Here is a 6,162-nt window from a genome sequence, read left to right as displayed (position 1 = left end):
CCCCTGGGTCTCTAGCTTACTTGCAGCACTCAGCTGAATCACTGCTTTCCAGATTTTAATTAATTGATCAAAAATAATTACACTGTGCCTGAGATATTTTTATTTTGCTTTCTGCCATTTATTTTTTCTTTATTTTTTATTGAAGTATGGTTGATATACATATTACATTGATATCAGGTATACAACATATTTCAGCAGTTGTCTGTGGTCACTAAATGCTCACCCCAACTAGTGCAGGTACTATCTGTCCACACAGAAAGATGTTACAGAACTGCTGAGACCAGATTCTCCATGCTGTATTTTCATCCCCATGGTTAATTTATGCTATGACTGAGATTTCGTACCTCTTTATCCCCTTCACTTATTTCACCCACCCAACCAATCCCCAGTCACTTCTCAGTGTCTCTGAGGTTATTGTTGCTTTGTTCATTTGTTTTGTTTTGTTTTAGATTCCACATGAAGTGAAATCATATGGTACTTGTCTTCCTCTGCCTGGCTTATTTCCCTCAGCATAATGCCCTCTAGGTCCATCCATGTTGTCACAAATGGCAGGATTTCTTTCCTTTTAATAACTAAGTAACTTACTATTGTGTATATGTACCACATCTTCTTTATTTATTCAACTATTGATGGACACTTTGTTCGCTTCCATATCCTGGCTATTGTAAATAATGCAGGAATATACATAGGGGTGCATATGTCTTTTCCAATCAGAGATTTTGTTTCCTCTGGGTAAATTCCTAGAAATGAATTACTGGGTCATACAGTATTTCTATTTTCAGCTTTTCGAGGAACCTCCATACTGCTTTTTTTGTGGCGGCACCAACTTACATTCCTACCAACAGTGTGGGAGGGTTCCCTTTACTCCACATCCTCACCAACTCTTGTTCTTTCTTGTCTATTGGATAGTGGCCGTTCTGACCTGTGTGAGATGGCATTTCATTTGCATTTCCCTGATGATTAGTGATGTGGAGCATCTTCCATGTGACTGTTGACCACCTGAATTTCTTCTCTGGAGAAGGGTCTGTTCAGATCCTCTGCCCATTTTTTAATCAGGTTATTTGCTTTTTGGGTGTTGAGTCATATGAGTTCCTTGTATATTTTGGATGTTAACCCCTTATCAGATATATCATTTACTAGTATATTCTCCCTACTGTAGGCTGCCTTTTTGTTTTGTTGATGGTAAACTTTGCTGTACAGAAGCCTTGTAGTTTGATGTAGTCCCATGTGTTCATTTTTTATTTTGTTTCCCTTGCCCGAGGAGATGTGTTTAGGAAAAAGTTGCTCATGTTTATGTTCAAGAGATTTTTGCATATGTTTTCTTCTAAGAGTTTTATGGTTTCATGTCTTATGTCTATGTCTATAATCCATTTTGAGTTTCCTTTGAGTTTGGTGTTAGACAGTCATGTATTTTCATTCTCTTGCCTGTTTCTGTCCAGTTTTCCCAACACCATTTATTGAAGAGACTCTCTTTTCCCTAGTGTATATTCTCGTCTCCCTTGTCAGATGTTAATTGACCATATATGCATGTTTATTTCTGAGCTCTCCATTGTGCTCCATTGAACTATGGTCTGTTCTTGTACCAGTACCATATTATTTTAATCAATATAGATTCATAGTAGAGCTTGAAGTCATGGAACATAATGCTCCCAGCTTTGTTCTTCCTTTTCAGGATTGTTTTGACTACTTGGGATCTTGTGTAGTTCCATATGAATTTTAGGATTATTTGCTCTAGTTCACTGAAAAATGCCATTTCTATTTTGATAGAGATTGCACTAAATCTTTAAATTGTTTTGGGCAGGATGGCCATTTTGAAAATATATTAGCTCTTCCTATCCATGAGCACAGGCTAGATTTTCATTTATTTGTGTCTTTAATTTACTTCATCAGTGTCTAACAGTTTTCATAGTACATGTCTTTCATCTCCTTGGTTAGCTTTATTCCTAGGTATTTTATTCATTTTGAATGAATGGTTTTCTTGATTTCTATTTCTTCTAGTTTGTTCTTAATACATAGAAACACAACAGATTTCTGTATATTGATTTAATATCCTGTGACTTTGCTGAATCCAGTCATTAGTTCTAATAGTTTTTGCTGGAGTCTTTAGAGTTTTCTATATATAATATCATATCCTCTGCAAATAGTGACAGTTTTACTTCTTCTTACCAGTTTGGATGCCTTTTATCTCTTTATCTTGTCTGATTGCTGTGGCGAGGACCTCCAGTACTGTGTTGAATAAAACTGGTAAGAGTGGGCATCCTTGTCTTGTTCCTGATCTTTGGGGGAAAACTTTAAGCTTTTCACCATTGAGTGTAATGTTAGCTGTGGGTTTGTCATATATGGCCTTTATTTTGTTGAGGCACATACTCTCCATACCTATTTTGTTGGGAGTTTTTATCATGAATGGATGTTGTATTTTGTCAAATCCTTTTTCAGCATCTACTGAGATAATCAGATGGTTTTTATCCTTTCTTTTGTCATTGTGGTATATCACATTGATTTAATGAATATTTTACCATCATTGCCTCCCTGGAATAAAACCCACTTGGTCATGATGTATGATCCCTTTGATGTATTATTGAATTTGGCTTACTAATATTTTGTTGAGGAATTTTGCATCTATGTTCATCAGGGATAGTGTTCTGTAATTTTCTTTTTTTGTATTGTCTTTGTCTGGTTTTGGTATTAGAGTGATGCTGGCCTCATAGAATGACTTTGGAAGTATTCCCTCCTCTTCTATTTTTTGTGATACTTTAAGAAGAATGGATATTAGCTCTTCTTAAACTGTTTGGTATAATTTACCTGTGAAGCCATCTGGTCCTGGACTTTTTTTGTTGGTAATTTTCTGATTACCAGTTCAATTTTGTTACTGGTAATTGGTCTGTTTCTGTTTCTTCTTGGGTCAGTCTTGGAAGATTTTTCATTTCTAGAAATTTGTCCATTTCTTCTAGGTTGCCCAATTTTCTGGCATATAATTTTTTGTAGAATTATCCTATAATTCTTCCTATTTCTGTGGTAGCAGTTGTAACTTCTCCTTTTTCATTTCTGATTTTGTTTGTGTCCTTTCTTTTTTTCTTGATAAGTCTGGCTAGGAGTTTGCCTTTTTTGTTTCATTTCTCAAAGAATTGCCTCTTGTTTTTGATTTTGTTCCATTGTTTTCTTTCTCTCCACTTTATTTACTTTTGCTCTCATCTTTATTATGTCCCTCTTTCTATTAAGTTTGGGCTTTGTTCTTCTGTTTCTAGTTCCTTTAGTTTTTATTTTATAGATATTATTTTTTATTGAAGGGTAGTTGACACACAGTATTACATTAGTTTCAGGTGTACGACACAGTGATTCAACTTTTATATACATGATAATTCTAGGTACCAGCTATCACCATACCAAGTTGTTACAATATTTTGACTATATTCCTTATGCTATACATTACATCCCGGTTACTTATTTATTTTACAATTGGAAGTGTGTACTTTTTTTGTTATTGTTGTGAGGGCATCTCTCCTATTTATTGATCAAATGGTTGTTAACAACAATAAAATTCTGTATAGGGGACTCAATGCTCAATGTATAATCATTAATCCACCCCAACCCTAATTCTCGTCAGTCTCCAATCTTCTGAAGCATAACGAACAAGTTCTTACATGGAGAACAAATTCTTACATAGTGAATAAGTTACATGGTGAACATTACAAGGGCAGTCATCACAGAAACTTTCGGTTTTGATCATGCATTATGAACTATAAACAGTCAGTTCAAATATGAATATTCGTTTGATTTTTATACTTGATTTATATGTGGATAGCACATTTCTCTCTTTATTATTATTATTTTTAGTAAAATGCTGAAGTGGTAGGTAGATGCGAGATAAAGGTAGAAAACATAGTTTAGTCTTGTAAGAGAGCAGATGTAGATGATCAGGTGTGTGCCTGTAGACTGTGTTAATCCAGGCTAGACAAGGGCAATAAAACATCCACGGATGCAGATTTCTCTCAGAACAGGGTGGGAGAGGTTCTAAGCCTCACCTCTGTTGATCCCCAAGTTCTCACCTGATGGCTCCCCTGCGACTGTGCCTGTCTTAGGTTGTTCCTCCCTTGAGGAATCTTACCCGTCTCTGGCTAACTAGTCATCTTCCTGGGCCATACAGGGAAATGTAAAGTTGGTAAGTGAGAGAGAAGCCTTATTGTTTGAAAAGGTTAGTTTTTTACTTCTTTGGATATTTATGCCCTGTGGCTTCTATGCCCAGCATTTGTCTTGAGGTATCTTTACCACTTGGAAGAATTGTGATACATGGTAAATTCGATATGAGGCACGAATTCTATTTAGGGGTTGTAATTAGGAAGGAAGAAGAAAAGCTATAGAAGTAGCAGGCGGAAGAAAACATGGGAAGATTGATTATTTCTTTGACATATCTTCTTGTAGAGTAACTTCAGCATGTATAGGTTTTAAACTACTAATTAAATTGTGCACACACATTAACATAATAGGAGTAAAGTTACATAACCAAAGCATACCTATAATTACCAGCCATCTCCAGTGAAACCAAGAAAACCAGTTAGGCACCTTAGGCATTTGTGAAAACTTATCTGTGATACGGTGGATATTGTCCAACTGAACTTGAACCGTCTGAGAGAAATCAGACAAATTAAGACAGCCCATTCCTGGGGACTGTTCACATCCCATATGTTCTTTTAACAGTAAATAGTCTGTAGTTGTAAGATTTTGGAGCACTACAATTTGCACTTCTCCTAATTCTTGGTTGAGTTCCAACAGTATAGATCCAGTCAAATTTGTTGTTTTACTGTATGCACAGGCCAGCTTAGATATCTCCTTCTTCATTCCCATGGCAAGTCCAGGTACTGGTGGGATGAGTGCATCTACACCTGTAGCAGTGTGTGGATCTTTGTTGGGGTTTTTTGATGATCATCTTCTGGCATGAGTCTTCCCGAGAGTGCTGATGTTGGAAGTTCTTTTTCATATCGTATCTTAGTTCATTTTCAGGGTAGCCAAATTAGGCTTTGATCTTCTGTATAAACACAAACAGACCCTTTGCCCACACTTTGATATGCACTTTATACCATTGTGTAGAACTCACTGGAGATCACCACACAGGAACTGCTTTTTATTTGTTTGTTTGTTTGTTATCATTAATCTACACTTACATGATGAATATTATGTTTACTAGGCTCTCCCCTATAGCAGGTCCCCCCTATAAACCCCTTTACAGTCACTGTCCATCAGCATAGCAAAGTGTTGTAGAATCATCCTTTAGTTTTTAATTTAGATTGTTTATTTGGAATTGTTCTTGCTTCTTGAGGTAGGGCTGTATTGATGTCCTTCCATCTTAGAACTGTTTTTGCTGCATTCCACATGTTTTTAACCATTGTGTTTCTGTTTTCTTTTTACATATTTAGGTGCTTGTATGTTGGATGCACAGATACTTACAATGGTGGTATCCTTTTGTTGGACTGATCCCTTTATCATTATTTAATGTCCTTCTTTGTTTCTTTGTTTTTTTATTTGTCCTGAGGTCTATTTTGTCTGGTGTAAGTACTGCTATTCTTGCTTTTTTTCTTCCTTTTCTTTGCAAGAAATATCTTTTTCCATCTCTTCACTTTCAGTATATGCATGTCTTTAGTTCTGAAATGAGTCTCTTGTAGGTAGCATATAAGTGGGTCTTGTTTCTTTATCCATTTTGCCACTCTGTCTTTTGATTGGTTCATTCAATCCATTTAAATTTAAGGTATTATTGATAGGTATGTACTTATTGCCATTTTATTAATTGTTTTCTGGTTGTTTTTATAGTTTCTCTCTGCTCCTTTCTTCCTCTCTTATATTCTTCTCTTGTGAGTTGATGGTTTTCTTTAGACTTAGGCTTGGATTTTTAAAAATATTTTTGTGTATCTGCTATATGCTTTAGGTTGGTGGTTACTGTAGGGTTCACATATAGCATGAACCCTAAATATATTAACAGACTATATTAAGTTGATGGTCACTTGATTTCAAACACATTCTAAAGGTACTACATTTTTCTTCTTCTTCTTTGTCCATACTTTATGTATAAGATGTTATAATCTACATCTTTGCGTTATCTCTTAAATAATGGTGTGTACAGTTGATTTTACTACTTTTATTTTTTTAACTTCACAGTTGCTTTGTAAGTAA

Source organism: Manis javanica, chromosome 2, assembly GCF_040802235.1.
Source record: "Manis javanica isolate MJ-LG chromosome 2, MJ_LKY, whole genome shotgun sequence".
Lineage (NCBI taxonomy): Eukaryota > Metazoa > Chordata > Mammalia > Pholidota > Manidae > Manis > Manis javanica.
The sequence above is the reverse complement of the archived record's forward strand: the minus strand, read 5'-3'. Positions refer to the sequence as shown.